This window comes from Triturus cristatus, chromosome 4_1 (genome assembly GCF_964204655.1).
Source record: "Triturus cristatus chromosome 4_1, aTriCri1.1, whole genome shotgun sequence".
Lineage (NCBI taxonomy): Eukaryota > Metazoa > Chordata > Amphibia > Caudata > Salamandridae > Triturus > Triturus cristatus.
This window is the reverse complement of record NC_140585.1, coordinates 88,920,658-88,941,778: the sequence shown is the minus strand read 5'-3', so window position 1 is coordinate 88,941,778 and position 21,121 is coordinate 88,920,658. Positions and strand designations below refer to the sequence as shown.

Sequence of the window (21,121 nt, the reverse complement as noted above, 5' to 3'; positions counted from 1 at the left end):
TATCGGGAGTCTGGATGTAGGGGCAGTTGGTGGTAACCTGAGTGTAAGTCCATTTTTGAGAACCATACAGCACCATTCAATTCACTCAGAATGTCATCGATGGTAGGGGTTATATGACGTTCCCTCTTGATGGCTTACTTATCACGTACAAGAAAAGCTACTATTTGCGTGGTTACAGTGAATTAACAGGAAGATCAACTTCTTGGCTGATTCTGGTTCTCCTTTTACGCTTATAAACCAGAAGGATTTTAGGGAGTTGGAGGACATTCAGCTACAGCAATCCAGCATAAAGATCTTTTCCTAAGGGTCGGGAGGATGGATGTTTTTGGGAAATTTGAGGGAAGTCCTGAGTTTGATGGGAACTCTGCCACTGGACATGTTTATGTTGTGAAAGAGGGTGTGAATCTGTTGGGATGGCAAGAACAAGGGGAGTTAGGAATCATTTTGGACCCTAACCATCCAGACATGGTGTTATCTAGTCGGAAAATGAAGGGATCCAGTGATGTGTCCCTGTCAACTTCTTTATCCTGTACTGGGATGGTTGGGCATTTGATGGCGGATGAATTGGTCCGTACTTTCCTGAGGTGTTTAGCAAACGTTTAGGCAAGTTGAAGGGTTTTCAACACAAAATCATCCTCAAGGAGAGTGCTCGAGTGGTTGCCCATAGAGTGCGCAAAGTACCACTAAGTTTGCAAAATGAAATGCGGTTGGAGTTGAAAAGGTTGTGTGACATGAGGATAATTAAGCTCATCGAGTGGTCTGAGTGGTTGGCGCCCATAGTTTTGGTGCGCAAAGCAGACAAGTCCATGAGACCTTTTGTGGACTTGCGTGATCTTAACTCCAGCATTTGATTTGATCACCAACCTTTGCCGAACATTAATAAAATATAGGCAACATTGGATGGTGCAAAGTTTTTTACTTCCTTAGACGTCGCTTCAGCATACCATCAAGTTGAGTTGAGTAAGGATTCCAGGCATCTCATGTCTTTTGTCACGCCCGAAGGGGCTTACTGCTATATACGTATGCCTTTTGGTTTAGCATTGGCATCTGCGGTATTTCAATCGCCTAATGGGGAATTTATTTGGTAATATCATGGGGGTGGTGCTCCTCCAGGATGACATACTTATTTATGGGAAGACTGAATCCGAACACGATGCAAGAGTGAAAGAGGTTCTTGATATTGTGAAATCAAGTGGATTAACTCTGAGGAGGGACAAGTGCAAATTCTTCCAAGAAGGTGTGGGCTATTTGGATCATCACATTTCTGCTAAGGGTGAGGAGCCTAAGATGAAAATTTTGGAAGCTATACAAAATGCTCCTAGACCTGTTGATAAGGGCCAATTGTGTTCCTTTCTTGGGTTGGTGGAGTATTATGCCAAATTTGTAGGAAATTTCTGTGATAAAATTGTGTGCTTTTGTGATTTGTTCGAAAAGAACAAGGGGGTTTGTGTGGAGCGAGGAGTGTGAGGACAGTTTCCAATGTATCAAAAAGGAAATTGTGTTGGCCTGACCACTAAGACCATTTGACAACAACGATGTAACTATTGTGTCTGCTGATGCAAGCAATGTTGGTCTTGGTGCTGTCCTCATGCAGAAAAGGCTTGATGGTTCTGAGGAAACCATTGCGTTTGCCTCACACATATGGCAAGGGGCAGAAAACACGTATTCCTCCATCGAAAGAGAGGCTTTGGCGTTGTGGTGGGGTGTGAATTATTTCAAGAATTTCCTTTGGGGAAATGTTTTTGTCCTCAGAATGAAGGGGGCAGCAGGGAACAGGAATGGTTGTGTGCAGTTTGTGAAGATGTGGAGCTTAAGGCGGTGGAAAACGTTGTTTCTGTTGGTTGGTCCAAATGTAAGGACACCCCCATTGAATCAATTCCATAAAGGAGAGTTGATGAAGAATTGTCTATTGTGTGGGGTATCTTGTGCAGGTGTGGTCAGTTGGTGATCCCTAGCTGCATGTGCAAGAGGATTTTAGACCTAGCTTACAAGGGTCATCTGGGCATTCGGGCCATGAAACGGAGAGTAAGGGAACATTTTTGGTGGCCAGGAGTGGACAGGGCTATTAAACATTATGTTTGTGATTGCTTCATGTGTGTGCTTAGCGATAAGACCCTAGTCACATACCCTTCTCCTGTGGATTAAGTTGTTGTCAAGAATACTCCTTGGTGTAAACTTGCATTAGACATCGCTGGACTTTTCGGGGTCATGGGTTGTTCACCCAAGTATGTTTTGGTGTTGGTGGATTACATGACAAAATGGCCAGAGGTGAAGTTTGTGGACAGTGAGAATGCTGAAGTGGGGATCAAGTTTTTTAAGGAAGTTTTCCACAAGGAAGGATTTCCGGAAGAATTGGTGATGGATAATGGGACACAATTGGTGTCCAAGGAGATGCAAAGTTTTCTAGCTGAGAATAGCATCAGACATGTGCTCACGTCCCTTTACCATCCGCGCATCAATGGCTTAGTGGAGCGATTGAACCGCGGGATTAAGGATCAGTTACAATTGGCTCTTGTGAAGGGTTTGTATTGGAGGAAAGAGGTAGAGGACATGTTGTGGGCGTTGAGGATGACACCTCACATCAGTACTGGAGGTTCTCCTTTTGCGCTTTTGAGAGGTAGAGTGGCTGGATATAAATTGAACAATGATTGGAAGTCAGTCAAAAAGGGGAAGTTAGAAGGTGTGGTGGATGTGAAATCTGCTGTGCAGAAGAAGTACGGCACTAGAGAGGTGTGGCAGGGCATCCCCTGTTTGTGTTGGTGATTGGGTGAGAATTAAAAAAACCTAGTTTCATTTGTAAAGGGTTTTCATGATTTTCTGCACCAGTTTGGGTGAGGAAGGTAAAGGATTGTGTGGTTGTTCTGGAGAATGGTAAGGTGTTGAATAGGAGTGCAGTTTCTGTGGTGGCCAAATCCAAGGCTGCGTATGTGAACCAAAAATTGGGGACACAGGCGGATTTCAGTCCAGCGAGTTGTGTGAGTGTGTCTTCCAAAGACCAAGTGCGCAGACCCAAGCCCCGTGCACCAGAGCAGGGTGTCCTCCAGGGTTAAGACAGCTCCTGCCAGATTCAAGGATTATTGCAGATTCAAATTTTGTTTGCCCGACATTGCAGTCATCATTTATGTTTATTTCGTTTTTTCTTGGTTATTTGTATTATGTTTTTTTCTCCTGTTTTGCGAAGGTAGCGGGGTTTGTTGGATCATGCGGAATGTGAGTGAAATGCAGGGGCGCGTAGGAGTTCCCTGCCTGGATCGGAGCGGAGATGGATGGCAGTTGCTGTTGGTCATGGGTTTGAGACGGATGCAATAAAGAGGAGCACTTACCCATACCCCGAGTCTGCCTTCTTTCACCCTGTCTGTTTGATCAATCCCTCTGGTGTTATGTATTTTCCAAAATATGTCAGGCGCCTATTTGAAGGCTACTATAACCTCAGTGCAAGTCTAAGACCAATCAGAGGAATATAATCTTAACAAGATATGTGGCTTACATTAGAAGATTGTGTTCTCATTTTAAACAATTAAGGGGCATATTTTCAAGGAGCTATCGCCGAGTTAACGGCATTTTAGCACAGCCAAAGTCGCAATAAAATAAACGTCCCATTTGTAAGTGTGTGCTAACAGCCTATGTCACCAGATTCCCTGCGATAGCAACCTCAAAAAACATCACCACGGATGACCCCGGCAACTATCGCTAATGAGATGCAGAGTAGGCGTTCCCGATCAAAAAGCCGCGACAATACCACTCCACAACATTCTCAACCACCAGCCACATCGGCGATAAGAACACAACACAGGCAATAAGGCGCGTTAGCAGCAGGAAATTAACACTTGCTCTGACCTGGTGCAAAGTTGGACCACAACCGGCTGCAGCCAAGGGAGCACAGCTCATAGCCAAACATGAAGAACAACAGATGTCCCCGAGCAACTGAACATGCAGCCCGTAGCACCAAGAGGGCAACAACACATACCCCCACCACCACCCCTGACCCCACCACCCCTCCCCCTCCTGACAAGGAGAATCCACATCAGCCCCACGAAACCCAAACAAATCGCCTGAAGTCACACAACCACACCTAACCGACAGGCATGGCCACAAAAATTGAAACACACATCCACATCATGTAACCAAAACAAAACCTTTATAACAATGAAACAAATAAAAACAACCATGAAGAGGCACTGCGTGTCTTCTCCGGGCATTCCGTAAGTCACAGCCGGCAAGACAGAAAGACAGATAAGAAGGTGTGTCATGCGCCCATCAATGTACAGAGAGGGAGAGCGACAGAGAGAGGGAGAGAGAAAGAGAGAGGGAGAGCGAAAGAGAGAGGGAGAGTGAAAGAGAGAGGGATAGAGAAAGAGAGAGAAAGAGAGAGGGAGAGAGAGAGAAAAAGAGAGGGAGAGCGAAAGAGAGAGGGAGAGCAAAAGAGAGAGTGCTGACACTGCGGACCCAGGCTCCACTGCTCACCTGCAGCCAACGGTGTGTCTTCAACCACGTGCCGACACACACTGAAGTCCCCCAGGTCACTCATCTGAAATAGTTGCCAGAGACATGAATTGCTGAGTCCATACAGTAACACACGCCATCATCGTTTTCCCGCACCGGCGCACACAAACTGCTGCACCCCAGCCCCTCCCGTCGCCCAGCGGAGACTGCCCACCCCTGCGTGACCAGGCCTCACTGCTCACCTTCCACCACTGGCTTGTACCCAAGAGGGTTGTATGGGAAAAGGTGAACACCGGGCACAGTGTCGGATAAATACTACTTGCAGATTGACTCCCAATTAACATGCATATCTCACATTCTACTGGCAATCAGCAAATTATGCCTAACAAATGCGAGTTTTTAAAATAGATAGACAAACAGGCTTATGGATATAAGATATATCTCTTTTAATTATTACAAAGTATAAATATATATTTTTTTAGTTTTTTGTTTTTCAATATCTTTTTTCTAACAATGAATTCTTTTCTTCATCAACATATGTATTTATGGACAATGATATATCAACAAGTCATCATGTTGTTAATATCTATACAAATTGATTTTTATATACACAATGTGGACTATGATTGATTCATAACTAATTGATCATACTTAGTGTCCTTAGCCTGCTACTGTTAATCATGTTGATAACTCATTATTTTTACTATGATTGTTTTTCCTCACACATACTATATACAGAAACTATAATCAAAAATCAGTGCAAAACTTGTTTTTCTCAAATTTATACTCAATTGTTGGAAAATGAGCACATAGGCGGTCGATTGACACAACGCGTTTCGGCTAGGCCTTCGTCAGGAACCCGCTCTGAGTTTTACGCTATATGTGAAAAATAATAACAACAAAAAGACATATATCAATTAAAACCAATTTTGTGAATTGTTATAGGGAGTCAATGTAGCAATGATCATTCATTAACATAAACAATTCCGTTTAATTCATTTGAATTATAAGATCCCATCAAACATCTCTCAGCTCAATACTGACCTTAACACTTATGAAAGTTCCCCAGGAGCTTAGTGTTACGGTAAGGGGAAAACACATACATTCTGCTTTAGCTATGCTGACAATGGCCAATTCAATAAACACCTGGGATCTATTAATATAGGATACTGGCAAGCCCTCTTTTTTATTACATGGAAAGAAATTCTCTACTCTTAGATGAGAATTTGCTTAGAGACGTTTTTCTAAGACTATGCAGGTTAGATTGAAGTCACGTGGATTGAGTCTCTCATCTTACTTATATTTAACAATCGTAATGTAATCAAACCATACTGACCCTTGTTATTCCAATTGACTGTTCTCGTATATGGCTTGAGATAATTTGTTGAACCCAGATTATTTTCTTATTTTGAAGGACGAGTGGTATATTTTATGACTCTAAGGAAAGATAGAGGTGAATCACTTAGGCTAAGGGATGGTAAATATACGGTTCTTCTCTATTTATTACAATATGGTGGTGTAGTCTAGGATGCACTTAACTGGAGTACTTACTTGCTCGAAAAGTATTCTACTGATTAGCCATCTGATTTCCAACGAGACATATATGTCGGTGATCTGCACCTTTGTTTTTCTGTCTTCGCAAGTAGGATCAGACCTACAGATTTAGGTATATGAGCAAGTATATTATGGATGTTTACTCTTATTTGCTATTTTTTAGTACCCAAGAGGGCCCACCACATGTCGGTGGGAGCTCCAAGCCCAGGGCACACGACTATGGCACCCTCCAAATCATGCAGCCCCACACCGCGGGCCACCAGGTTACACACTTGATTCTGGGGCTTGATTACTCAATGGCAAAGACCATATCAGTGCATACAGCATCATCGCCGGCTACGCATCCGCTCAGCCCTATAGGTGCCACTAATCTGTGAACTGCGAGGCAACGCCACGTGGCGGGAGGCACACACTGCCCGCTGGCTCAGGCCTACACTACGGTCCAGCAGGGCTTACACCAATGCCACCATTCTGGATCACCCGGCAACGCATCATCGCAGGCTGCATACCCGCTCAGCACTGAAGGTGCCCCTACCTCAGTGTACCGAAAGACACCGTCCCGTGGCGGTGCCACCAAGTATGTGCACCGCTAGCCATGGACCCTTTATGATTGAGTTCCATGATGCGGACGCCATCATGTCACCTCTGGCACTGGGCAATGTGATGCGGCAGGGCCCTAGGCCTCATGAATAAATGATACCCACATAGAGACACCCAGTAAGAGAGTGGAAATGGCGTCCAGCACGTGCGCCAGGCCCTTTTTATTGGCCCAGTCACATGTCCTGTGATGCCGGTGCCGAATGGGTGTGGTGTGGGTGTGAACCAGCCGTGAGGGAGTGGCCGTGGCATGCGGACAACTAGACCTGTGAGCAGCAGATCCCCACAGGAAAGACCTGGGACATTTAGTGTTTTCGTACCCCCTGTGAGTGTGAGCAGAGTGGGCTGGCCTGGCGTATGCCAGGCCAGCATAAGGTAGTGAACAATGACCCCCGGGCTGTGTGCATGCTTCCGTTGTGGCCTGGAAAAGAAAGTAACAAATGCGTGTTTCCCCGTTCTAGTGTCGGCGCCACCCGGCACGCAATCGGCAATGTGCCACCCTGTGACCCAAGTCCCACAACATGAGCAACATGGACGTAAGGTGCAATCATTGACCCTACATGCATTCATGCCTCCACACTTGCAAGATCATAGACATGACACATCATTGTGAAAATGAATGTTTAATGCACATTCAATGGAGTGTTGTATGCGGAGCAGTACAGGGTCATGCAAAGCCCACCTTGCAGCGTCAGCCCTAGGCATGCCAGCCAGAGTCCTTATGTGAATGACAAGTTCCTCAGTAGTGGAGGTGTTCAATCCGAAGTCTGCTAACTGTGTCATGGGTGAGCAAACATAATATGGCAGTTCATGTCGCGGTCCAAGGTGAGTGTCGCAGAATGCATCGGGGGACACTGGAAGGGGATGATGGTGAGGGCAGAACCAAGCAGTAACAGGCCATATGGTGGACATGGATGCTACCACTTCCTTATGACCATGAGGCCACATTCATCTGCATCTTTGTCCTCTGATGTTTCAGGTGGCTCACATGTGGGAGATGGTGTTCTGTCTCCAGCACTGTGTGGCAGTGACACCGCAGGTGCCGGAAGTGGAATGTCTGCCGCACTGTGTGGCACTGACACATCAGTGGGTGGAGATGTGGAAGGAGTAGCAGCAGCATTATGGATCAGCGCCAGGCCTTGTGGCAGCAATACCATGAGGATGGTCTTTATGGCATTGAGGGACCCAGCTACGTCTCGCTGGTGTGCAGCTGTGTCAGACGCTGTTTCCAAAAGCTTACGCTCCCTGTCCTCCATGAGCCTCCGCATGAGTACCAACTCCTGGGCGAGCTCGCTGGAGCCACTATGACTGGACAGTCGTTCTTGCCTCTGAGTAAGGACTCTGGCCATGTCAGCCATGGTTTGTTGGAGGACATGGAGCGGACTGTGGATGTCTGTTAGGGACTGTGAGTGGTCCCTGATGGGACTCAGACACCCACGTATGGCATCTAGTTTGTCTCACATGCGGTCGAACCCCACCTGCACCTGTTCAGCCAGCTCCTCCTGGCACCCCAACACACGGAGTTGGAAGGCCATGTGTTGGTTGTGGGGGTCCTGGGAGGCAGCCGTGGTGGTGGGTGCTGCCTGCTGCATGTACTAATCAGGGGGTAGGTTCTCCTCAATGCAGCTAGGCTAACCTGCTCCTGGAAGTGGGCTTGGAGGCTCTCCACGAGCTGTTGGAGAGCGTCGGAGTCAAAGGTCTGGTTGTCCTCTTCGTCATCAGAGAAGAGAGGTTAGGCCTGCTCTGCAGGAGGTGTTGAATTACCCTCTGCAATGTGAAGGGGAGATGCAGTTTAACATTGTGTTCACATGTATGTTGACGCATTGAACGTGTTTACATGCAGACTGAATGACAGTGTACATTGTGACTGTTTGTGGGGAGCTGCCTATATGATGCGGGACAGTGGACATTTTGACCACTTCACGGGTGTGTGTTTGTACTTGTACATTGTCAACTCACATTTCCCTGCGATGCCATCTGTGATTGGCCAGTTACTGCACACAAGCGGGACCAGTTGTGTCCCATGTTCTGTTGTGGACGTGTTGCGGATTGTGCCACATCGTTGTCAATGTTGCTGTGCTCTGCATGTGATGTTGGGTGCCGCTTTTGGGGAGAGTTACCCCTGCAGCTCTGAGTTGGCTGCCCCTGATCCCTTACATGTGGTGTGCCTCTGCCTTCTGTGCTTCTACAGTGCTTGGATGTTGCATTTGTGGGTGCATTGGTATCTTTGTGGGATTTGGAGGTCTGACGCATGGTTTGTCTGCAGATGGGGTATGCTTACTTGCGCATGTGTGCCATTGTGCCCATTTCCCCCCATTCCCCCAAACCCTGGTCGTTACTCACCCTGTTGCTGTTGTGTCCAGACCTGTTGAGCAGTGTCCAGTCCACCAACTCCTGCCACCGTCTCCCCACTGATGACTGTCGACACCATTTCCTACATCTCGTCAAGCTCCTCCTGTGGCGCTGCTAGTCTGCATTGCTGCCTTCCGGTTGTTTGCGAGTTTCTGCTTGGTTTCGCGCTTCACATCATTCCAGTGCCTCTTGACCTCGTCCATTGTCCTCTTCAGCACTCCGACTGCATTCACCTTGTCCACGATGGTCTGCCATATTCCATCTTTAGTTGCCAGTGACACAGCAGTGGAGGTGACGAACAGCAGTTGATGGTGTTCTATCACCTCTGTTATCAGGATCCTGTTTTCCTGTGGACTGAGCCTTTTCTTCCTACTCTCTTGTCCTTGCCCTTCCCTGACCCCGAAGTCCTAGGCTGGTCCTCCGGGGTGCTAGTGGGGTTCTGGTTCTCCTCTGCACTTGCTCTGGCTGACTCCATTGTGCTTCGCTGTTGTTTGGCCTTTGTATGTGTTTTTTTTCACCTTTTGTAGTGCATTTTCCCGCATGTCACGTGGAGAATGCAGGCCTGTGGCTAGTTTTTGCTGATTTTTGTATCGCGATTGGCGTCATCGCTGCTTTTTTTGCGTTAGTGTTTTGCATTTTTGCGGTGTCGCGTTGGTTTTAACGTGTTCGTTAGCTGCGTTGTGGTGCTATCGCATGTTGCTGCCAGCTTGGGAATACCACGTTGACACGGAGGTATTTTCCCGCGATGGACTGTGATGTGGTGAGTTGCGATAAGCTACTCTTGTGCTAGTTACCACAAGTCCTTGAGAATATGCCCCTAAGTTGTTATTCTTTCATTGTGCAGTTTTCTAAAGGTACCCTGAGCAGTAACTATCCTGTGATGTTGCCCAAATTTTAGGAACAAATTTGAACTGAAATGATACTATTAGACAGGTGTATTATAGTATAGGCAAGTTGCCATGTAGGTCCCACAGAACAGTTCAAGAGGATAGCTAGAAAATCACACTGTTTGATACGACTGTGAACATTTCTATTACACCACAGTGATGTTGCATAATATTCAAATTTACATTATTGTGAAAAGTAGAAATTTTTGAGTGAAGGGAAATCTTGCTTGTTTTTGTTCTGTGTGATACTTGTTCAAGTTGAAAACATCTACCTAGAGAAACATTTTCTCCTCAAATGAGTCTTTTGCATCACAGTGGCTTTTTTGTGTAAGGAATACTCCTGAAGAAAAGTTTATTGATGTACTAGCGAATGTATTTCACATGATACGTATACTTTGGTGAAAATAAATCAAAAATGTAATACACCTTTAGATTTTTTAAACAAACATGCAAATCAAACTTCAAAATTTGAACAATTGCCCTCAGAAATCACAGGAGTGACCATCGGCTGTGCGTTTATATGCTAATGCAAATTTTTGCAATTGTATGAAAATGAAAATAGTTCAATGAACATTATTTGATATCCAACTTTTTCTAGACATTTAGACTACTAAGTGGGTTCAAGTACCTATTGCTGAGATTTCTTTCAATCCTGCAGTTCACAGTCATTTAATTTAAGCTGTGTATGGTGAGTTAAAACCCTGATGCAGGTCTGAAGGGTAGGTCACAGTGAGGCAATGGTAGAGGCTTGTACTACCATAAAAATGCTGAGGAAAGTTGTCTTGTTTTTCAGGTTCTACGAAAATGAAAGTATAATTGTTGATTTTATCTGCCATTAGCATTGCATGCTTCTACCCCTGGTGTGGTCTCTCAGCTCTCTATTATCCGACTTGTTGGAGCCTGGATGCAACCAGCTTTGTCCTAATGATTACAAGTCGGAGCCTGCATTCGTTGTCTGTATGCTCGCAGGCCATATCTACATAAATATTGGGATGAGCATGCGACTGCTATAAGAACACATTTGCTATGCAATAGGTCTCGCATTTGTGAGAGTTTGAGCTATTGGCATTGTAAATGTCAATGCCTGTTTTTTATGTGTTTTGAAAACTTGCAAGCGGTGAATAAAGATGCACTTTGTTCTTATAGCCCTTGCCTGCGAGAAGCAAGGCTGGCAGTAAAAGAGGCTCAGTTATGACTATGTACAAAGGGGCAGATTTACAAGCCCCTTGCGCCTCTTTTACGCTGCCGTTGCGTCACTTTTGTGACGCAGCGGCGGCGTAAAGCCAGCGCCATGCTGCGGGGTATTTACAACATGACGCACCTGGGAGATGCGTCACATTGTAAAGCCCTGCGCCACATGTAGGCGTTCCGGCGCAGGAACGCCTCCTAAAAGTGGCTGAGTGAAATCTACAAGATTTCACTCAGTCACTTTTAAGGCCATGCTGCGTCAAAACCCTGCGCCTGCTTGAAGCAGGCGTAAGTATTGACGCAGCATGTTAGGGATAGGGCACCCCCGAGCCTTGCTGGAGCTGCGTTGCGCTTGCTACGCAACTCCAGCAATGCGCCGCCTTTCCGACGGGGGATGCGTCACGCATCTGCCCATCCGAGCGCCACGGTGCACCGCATTGTAAATGCGGCGCATCAGTGGTGGCACACGGGTGGGCAGATGCGTCGCAACTCTTCTGGCGCATCTCTGCTGATTAGCAGAGATGCGCCAGAAGTCGTAAATCTGCCCCTTAGTGCATGTTTACACACAGTTTGCAGGTTTTTAAAACACATAAAAAAGGCATTGTCATTTATAATGCCAATAGCTCAAACTCTTGCAAATGTGAGACCTACTGCCTTGCAAATGATTGTTAATTTCAGCAGTCTCTCTCTTTCAAAACCCAAACCAAGTTTGCTATGACAGGGCGGGAGCCTCGGCTCCTGCCCTGCCATACCAAACAGCAGTGTCCCGGGGGTGGGCACCCCAAGACACTGCAGGAGCCGGCCCTGGGCGGTGGCGGTCCCTAGGGCCATCGATGACTCTAGGAGGGGGGCTACGTGGCCCCCCTCCCACAATATAAAAAGCCCCGGGGGTGGTGGTCCCCGGGGCTTGGGGGGGCCTTTGAGCCCCCACACCCATTTTTTTGAAAGCCCCGGGGGTAGCGGTCCCCGGGGCTGGGGGGGTCTTTGAGCCCCACCACCCATTTATTTTGTAGCCCCGGGGGATGGTGGTCTCCAGGGCTGGGGGGCCCCTCTGTGCCCCCATCAAATTTAATATTTTTGCCCCTGGGATTGGGCTCCCCCGTGGGCTAATTATTAAAGAAGCGCAGGAGCCCGCGCTTCGTTTTATTTATTTTTTTATGGCAGGATCCGCGCACCCAGCACGCATTTTGGTGTTTTTTCAGAAAAAAAATTGGGGACCCCCTAAGCAGGTCTAGAGGGTCAGGGTATTTCTACCCTGCCCCCTTTATACGCTTTGCACACTTCATCCACTGATGTCTTGAGCCTCGCTTCTACCGAGGCACAAAATGGCTGCCAACACTTCCTGGTTTGGAGTGTTTACAGCCAGTTGACAGCCAATTAGCATGCAGCTCGTGATCGGAAGGGTGCGCGCTGGGTGCACATAGGGTACGTGGATCCTCCGAGGCATAGATATATCTATGATTTTACTTTTAATTTTCTCAGCAACTGGTGAATGGATTTACACCATTTAACTAAAAGACACGAGTGTGAACCAAGGGCTACCTCTTTGCCAAATTTCGTGTAATTCCGTTCAGCAGTTCAGGCTGCAGCTGTGATTAAAGGTTCCTATGGAAACTTGCATGGGGAAAACACGTTTTGGGACCCCACTTTTTCTCGGCCCCCGCTTGACGAATCACCCCGAGACTTTCAGGATAGGAGCGGACCGGAGCGCCCCACCAGTTTTGAGAATTAATAGGTCCTAACTATAACTACCTACTGGCGACTGCCTAATAATAAGCATGTCGGCAGACAACATACGAGATCGAGAGGCTGCAGCATTATCCATGTTCTCAGACAGCCTCCCGCTACCAGCCAACATCCGCAACAGCAACATCGCGGATGTGGACATAAGGGACAGTTCATTAAAAGAAAAATATAAAATACTAGAAAAAAAGTTACAGAGCGAGCAGAGTAAATGGTGGGAGTCAAAGTCCCTCCAACGTTACATAGATGTCAACAGAATTCCCTTGGGGTTGCGTATACTCACAGCCCCAAGTTACGAGAATCCTAATCCGGAGTTAATGCGGGAATGGGCGGAAACCAACTTAGAATCTTCCCGGAAATTGGTGTTGATCTTAATAAAATATGCTGACATCGATAGAGCGCTTCTTCTAAAAGAGATAGATGAAATCAACGAAGAATTAGACAAAATAGAGAACAATGATGAGAAAACCAAACTAATCAATGAGATGACCTCCAGACTCAAAAAAGAAGAAACCAAAATCATGGAAAGAAAGGCATTTAAGTTTTAGAGGGACCGTAATGATTACCAGCTAGGTCAAATATTTACATTTGCCAAAAAATATGATTCACTACGTGTTCCCAAGGCCAAGTACACAACTTCTAACAAGGGACCCAGTAGAAATATTAATGCGGCAGACACCTCACATTCTGAATTAGGCTCAGTTGGAGGTAGTGATTCTGAGTCCGAATTACGAAGTGGACTGGCAACTGACATGATTCCCAAACCATCCCCAGCAGAGGAAATGAATTTTTTATGTGCAGAGAGGAGACAAACTCTACGCCCAAGACCAACAACAATGAATCATGACGCAAACATTCAAACTACAGACGCAGGCAGAGGTGGAGGGCGAGGAAGAGGGGTCCCAAGTCAGAACAGAAAGAGGGGAAGAGGATATTGGACAAAGAAGTGAATTCCAATGACACCAATACCAATACCATAATCAACCTGACTCCCCTAACTCTCACGGAAGACGAAAAAAAGATCCTTAAATTGGGGCTTTCATTCTCACCCCAAGTTAACTTTGACTATGCTGGTACAAGATTAGATATTTATAAAACAGTGCGTAAACTTAAGCTAAAGAATTCCTTTGCACTAAAAAACATCAAACAAGCCAGTAACAAGATTGCATCGGAGGCATCATTATTGGATGCTATGCAGGACTTATGGGAGACAGAAGGAATGGGTAATCCCAGCGATACCACCCATTCGGATGGTACCAACCAATTAATACCTATTACTTCATTCAGACCACCTTCCACATTCAATCCTATCATGCCCCGAGATGCCCTAGATATCTTTAATGAAAATGTGACAGCACAAGTCAAAGCACTGCATAAAGAGACTCAGAGAAAACAACGTTGGTACAATCGCCAAACCCAGCAGTATGAGCATCTTATGCTTAAACTCAAGCAAAATAAAAATATCATTGTTGGACTTGGCCGTTCTGGCAAGTTCACCCCTAGAACTTTTTGCAGTATCCTAGCCTTTTTCCTGTGTTGTACTAGTGGTTTTAGGCCTCTAGGCGCTTTCACACTGTGTCCCAGTGGAAAGCGCTTGCGCTCTGTGTGGTTGAATGAGACTGACCTGCCCTCCCATAGGAATGCATGGGGGAATGTATGTGTCCCTGGTAGTTCCTGATGCGTGGGGAGTGCAGGTGCGAGTTTGGTATGTGCAGACTCGTGTGATGAAATGCTGCGCGATGATGTGTGCGGCATCAATGTAGCTAGTGTAGAAGTGCCACTTCTAGACGCTGGCATAAATGTGCAGTGACTGTCTGGCGTGCGATTGGCTGGTGAGCCTGGCTCCAGGAGTCAGGATGGGTCTGCCCCAGTGGTGGGTGGAGCGAGCTGCATGTTGATGAGTGGGAGGAGTATACCTGGGACCTGAATAGGGCTGGGCTTTCCCCACACAATGCTGACTCCGCCCCCTGTGGTGCAACTGATGACCCTGGCCTGTTCTCTGAATAGGGAGAGGGGCTGAGCAAAACAAAGTGCTCAAGAACCAGTTGTATCTGGTTCGCCCCTTCCCTGCACCTTGAGACAAAGGATTTGGTGTATAAAAGAGGGGCTGTGACCCCATGAAAATGTTCTTGCTCTGACTCGAATCTACCAGGGGCGTGCTGCTGCTGGGGCCCAGGGGAAGGCTTGCCCTGCCCAGCCCCTGGATACCTGGAAGACTTCTGGGAACTTTTGCTGCATCCTTCTAGCGCCTGGGAGCGCTTTGCCTTGGATTTTTGTCCTGAACATAGCGCCTGGAGAGCGCTTTATTCCCCCAGAGAGAGGAACTGGGGCTGTGCAGCGTCGCGCTGAGAGCGAGGGAGAGGGAATCCCCAGACTAGGGATTCCCCCATGATGCCGGCCTTGCGGGAGCCCACCCCGCTTATTTTGTCGCTTTTGGTGAGCAGGTGCCCACCCTGCGTCTTTGTAGCACGTGATGGCTTGCTGCGGGTGCCCACCCCGCTTCATCTTTATTTAAAACTGCGGGTGCCCACCCCGCACTGTGCCCGCAAAAGAAATCACCGCCGCGGCCCGAGTCGCATTCAAAACTCGCCGCCGAGTCCGCGGCCCGCCTGGTTGTGGGCGGGGCCGCGGGACGAAAGCGGAAGTGCGGCCATTCTCGGCGGAAGCCGTGCCGTGCCTCGCCTCGCCGGGCAGAGAAGAGACTGAGGGCAGGATTCCCCGCGGGGCTCCCATGACGGAGACGGAGCCCCGCATGCTGCCCCGAGTGAAGCCCCGGTCCCAAGGGAGGGACCGGGCGAAAAGCAAAAGTCCCGGTCCCAGAAGAGGGACCGGGTGAAGCAGAGTCCCTGCCCAGAGGCCCGGTGAGTGAGGGCTCAAAGGGGGGGCGAGAGAGAGGCACCAGTGCCGGTGCCGACTTCCTGGGCGGCCCCGTCTAGCAGCGGGCCGCCCCAACGAAGGGGCCATCATGTTTATTTTAAGAGCCTGCGTGGCTCCCACGAAGGGCACATTATTGTTGAGGGGCTCAGAGGGGCCCGTGCTGTCCCCAGTTTAGCTTTTAGAGCCCTGAGGCTCCAACGAGGAGGGCAATCTTTGTCTTAGAGCGCCAGTGCGCTCCACAGTACTTTGGGGCAAGTTCCTTTGCTATATTGGTGCCTAATTATTTCAGGAGCCCATGCGCTCCATGGGGACATGTTGTTTCTAGAGCCTAGGTGGCTCCCACGTTGTGACATTGTGTCAAGGACCATTTGAGAGCCATGCCTCATTTTACTCCCACCGCTGCGCAGTACTTAGTGCCAGCTGCAGCGTTTAGGCCCTGTTCTTGTCCCCAGCTGCCCAGCAAGTAGTGGGCAGCTGCTACGTTTAGGTTCTGGTGCGACCTGGACCCTAATGCGATTGAGGTGTTGTTGTGATTCATGCTAATGTGATAGGGTGCTAGGAAATGTACTGTGTATAGCATGTTTTGCGCACCCTGTGTTTTATACCTCTAAATGTGGTCATTTCTGCCTAGGAGGTTGTTTTACCTGTTATGGGTGATGTTAGGGAGATTGTACTTCCCTGTGTGATGTACACCCTTAGAGTAGTTATACTTAGGTGGTTAGGTCTAATGCGTTAGACCAATGAGAAATTGCATAATGTGTTTATGCCCCTGTGATGTCTACAGGGTAGGTTTTATACCCGATGCTAGTGTGATGACGCTGAGGTCATTATTGCGCCAGTAGTTACTAGTTGTGCTCTACCGTGCTAATTTGTGTTACAGCTAGTATATGTCCTACATGTACAATTGGTGATTTGTGCTGATTCTGACAGTGGTCCATGTGGCCATAGTAAATAGTGTAAATAGTCCCTTGTAAAATTCTGCCCAGTGCCAGTTGGCACAGTGTAAATTGTGTGAATATTATCTAATGTGTTTTGGTATAATACAAAGGCTATTTTTACATATAACCTTGTGTGGAGTTTCTTTTGTGGTGGGCCTTGGGTGTTGTTGCTGGGTGCGTGCGCAAACGCTTTACACATTGCCTCCGGGATAAGCCTGACTGCTCGTGCCAAGCTACCGAGGGGGTGAGCAGGGGTTATCTTTGGCGTGTAACTCCTCAGCCCTGACTAGAGTGGCGGTTTCTGCCTAGCTTTGGCGCAAGCCCTAGCCAACCAGAAATCCGATTTCTAACAATCATCATTCGTCAAAGTGACAAAGGTGGTAACATCGTACTGTTGACAAGGGAACAATATGACCACGAAGCATACCTACAGCTGAACGATAGAGACTGTTATGCCTGGACCACCACAACAGCCATCCACGCGTCCAACAATGAGTTTTATATCAAATTGGCTTGCTGGAAGAGACAGAAATTAATTTCGGATGCCGAATACGGATTCATGAAGAAAGACAACCCGGTTATTCCCACTATATATTTTATTCCAAAGATACATAAGGATTGCAACAAACCACCAGGCAGACCGATCATCTCTGCCCGCAATGGGATGTATGAGAAGGCTTCGCAATATATTGACTTTTTTCTGCAGGATTTTGTTAAATCTTTGGATTCCTATGTCCAAGACACTGGGGATTTTGGGAGGAGATGGTACTTAAAAATGAACATGCGAAACACTTGAAGGAGAATGTAATTGTCTGGTTGCGTTATATCGATGACCTGTTTGTGATATGGAATGGTACCCTAGATGAGGCGATTAATTTTATCAATGTTTTAAATATTAATGATCTTAATCTCCACTTTACTGCTTCTTTTAGTCAAACTAATATTACATTTTTAGATACAGAGATATATATTCACGAGGGCAACACTGAAACCAGACTTTTCCGTAAAACAAGTGCCGGTAACTCTACACTGCATGCGACCAGCGCACATCCCTCCCACCTCATCAGAAGCATCCCCTATGGAGAAATGCTGCGCTTGAGAAGGGTGTGCAGCAATGATGGTGACCTTAAAAAAGCACAGGCATCTAGCAAACAGAGGTTCAGAGAAAGAGGTTATTCGCTTAACATTATAGACAGCGCTATCACCAAATCCATGAACTTTAGCAGAGAGGAACTATTAGGACCCAATACAAAAATGCCTAGGACACTGTTGCTACAGGATAGTCCAGAGGTGGGTGCAAAAATGTCCACTAGTCCTTTCAGAATCATCATGGGCTATAGTCGTCAACATATGAGCCTCCGCAAAATTATCAATAAGAACTGGCCAATTGTTCTTAATGAACCAGTCATCGGTCCAATGGTCCCTCTACGGGCCTCAATAACACACAGTAGGGCCCCGAGTATGAGGGACTCCTTGGTAAACACCAATCCGGAGGTGATTGAGAAAACCTCTTGGTTACAAACCAATAGTGGCTTTTATAGATGCAAGACTTGCAAGGCCTGTATCCATGGTGTCAATACTAAAACTTACATGGATCCCTTTAGCAGCAGGCAGCATAAAATTAACAAACTGTTAACATGTAAAACAGAGTATGCTATCTATGTCCTCATATGTCCGTGTGACCTTAGGTATGTAGGTAGCACAAAACTACCTGCACACAAACGTATATTACAACACACGTGAAATCTCTAATCAGGACAATACCTATCCTGTTGCAAGACACTTCAGAGAAGAACACAATAGTGATATCAGTGGCCTCAAATATTTTGTCATTGATACCATTGTGCCCAGTAGGAGGGGTGGAGATAGAGAGTTCTGTCTACGTAGACTCGAGACAAGTTATATTCTGCAACTTGATACAAAGTCTCCATCAGGCCTCAATATCTCAGAAGACTTGATACTTGTTTGGGTTAAATACATGACCAGTGCACTCTGTTAGCCAGTTTTTTCTAAGAACAGCTGTGATTGGCCCATGGTCGTATACTCAAGATTAATTTGGTCCATGAATTGTAACGTGATTTTTATAGCCAGTTGATACCTATCAGTGTACCTGAAACAAGACATCTTTGACAAGGGGAGATTTAAACTACTAATCCCCTTGTGACTACGGATAATATATATATAGCAATTTATAGTTTTATAGGTATTTGTCTTAAATCTATTTATTCTCCTATTTTATGGTTATTTATTTGAAATCTATGAGTATTTATTATGCTATTTATTATGCTATTTATTTCAAATATCGGTACTGTATGCACAAATTTTGCGCACTTTGATCTTATCCATACTCCATCTTTGAGATTATGTGGTGTTTTGATCCAGGTATGTCAGGGACCCGTACACGAAGGCAAACATTAGACGATTGCTCATTCCATCTGCATTACACCACCATGCTCTGGTCTAGTGTACTCCGTATCAATTATTGAGTTCATTAATATAGGAACGCACAAACTTGATTTTTGAGAAATACATTCTCGTGCGATATATAACTATGCAAGGACACCTTATAGACTTATTTCTGGTTTATTTTGGTATTTTTCTTCTTTTACAAGCACTAGCACACTTGTGGTCAACACTATAACACTTTTTTCATCTTTTTGCACGCGTAATTTTTTTCCGCACCACGGCAGAATGTCCGCCATGGTGAAGCGGATATATATATATATAATCGAACCATCGCATTGCTTCTTCTGCCCCATTTGGCCCATGGTAAATGGAGCGTGTCTCAGCGAAGCTTACTGGGCTAATTGTTTTTTTCTCTGTAGATCAAGTGATCACACTCTCTCAGGATACTTCAATAGCTATTGGAGTATCCTGAGAGAGCGTGATTACTTGTCTACAGAATAAAAATAAAAAATATATATATATATATATATATGTATATATATATATATATTAACTGAAAAAACCAAAAGTTACAAAGCTGTTATAGTTTGGGAATAGAATTAAAAAAATAGATATTCACTGAAAAAAACAAAGGTTACAGGGACGTTATGGTTAGGCTGATATTTCACTCATCCAGAACCAGAGAAATTCAGCAGTTATAGTTAGTTGAGCTAGCTATAACTCGCCCCCCCCGTAATCTACTGCTTATGACCTCACGTATTACATAACTCATGACATGGTCAGTGACATCACTGATGACATCTCAAATGACACCACTGATGACATCATCAAGTGACTGTGAGTGTTTCTAAAATGTTTGAGTGTTCAAAATATATATCAAGGTGTATTGATGAATCAGTGGGTGTATCAGTGCCTGTATCGATGATTCAGTAGGTGTGTGCCTGACTGTATAATTGAGAAATTAGGTATCTCAGTGAATGCATGGGTCTCTGACTAGGTTGTCTGAATGTCAGTATCAGTCTGTCAGTTGTTGTGTAAGTGGCTGCATGGGTTGGTGGGTAGGTACATGAATGACTGCGTGGTTTATTGATTGGTTGTCTGTATGGGTGTATGAGTGTCTGTGTGGGTGGGTGAGAGGGTGTGCGACTGCCTGTATGGATGAGTGACTGAATGAGTTTAGTAGGTGTATGGGTTAGTGAGTATAAGAGAAGGTTTGTATAAGTGACTGAATGTGTCTATGGCTGTGTCGGTGAGTGAATGGATGTGTCAGTGGTATATGGATGAGTAAGTGAATATGTGAAAGGCAGTATACATAAGTGTTGGAGTATATTAGTGACCATGGGTGAGTGAGGGATTGTGATAGTAGCTTTCTGGGTTAGTGAGTGGGTGCATGTATAACTTTGTAGGTGAGTAAATGGCTGTCTGATTGACTCTATAGTTGAGTGAGAAGGTGTGTGGGTATCTCTATGAGTGACTGCCAGTGTGTGAGTAGTTGTATGGCTGTATGAGAGTATATATCAGTACTGTATTAGTGAGTGAGTGGGTGTATGAGTGGCTGTATGGGTGACTGAGTAGATGTGTGTGTAGACCTATGAATCAGTGAGTGGGTATGTATGTACTGGTATAGGTATGTCAATGGTTTTGAGAATGATAGTGTGGAAGTTGGAGCGGATGTTTGAATGGTTACATGGGGGAGTGATGGCTGCGTCAGAGATTTTGTGTTTGATGTCATCAGTGATGTCATTTGAGATGTCATCAGTGATGTCATCAGTGATGTCAATGACCATGTCATCAGTGATGTAATATGTGAGGTCATAAGCAGTGCATTGCAGGGGCGCAAGATATAGTTAGTTCCTGCCACGCCATAGCAAACTTCTGCTTCACTTTATGGAAGTGGGAGTAGGAAATTTGTGTTTGGGTTTATGGAGGGCATCTGCGTACATTACAGGGCCGCCATATTGAGAGTCTGGGATTGACACCTCCCTCGACCCCTCCCTCGTCCCACCCTTCCTCTTTCCCCTAATGTTTCCTGCCATCCCTGTTTGTAAAAGGAAGGTAACAGAGGCTGATGTGCGTGGAAAAATCCACTGTGCCCCTCAGTGGGCTGGTCGTGGCATCTGACCAGCAGAGACAAAA

At 46.2% G+C, this 21,121-nt stretch overlaps 1 protein-coding gene across 5 annotated transcripts in view; it reads right to left on the bottom strand.

Moving 5' to 3' along the window:
• Positions 1 to 21,121, bottom strand: part of LOC146839624 (membrane-spanning 4-domains subfamily A member 4A-like) — a 132,984-nt gene that overhangs the window by 82,832 nt on the left and 29,031 nt on the right. For 2 of the 5 annotated variants that reach the window (XM_085651703.1, XM_085651702.1), the window contains exons 2-4: positions 5,780 to 5,880; positions 5,231 to 5,319; positions 4,465 to 4,528 (exon numbers count right to left, since the gene is read on the bottom strand). The exons of 1 other annotated variant lie outside the window; for it this stretch is intronic. The gene's annotated coding sequence lies outside the window, so the exon portion shown is untranslated. Of the gene's footprint in view, positions 1 to 4,464; positions 4,529 to 5,230; positions 5,320 to 5,779; positions 5,881 to 21,121 lie in introns of those variants that run through there. 2 more of the 5 variants (XM_085651706.1, XM_085651704.1) reach the window with 2 other exon arrangements.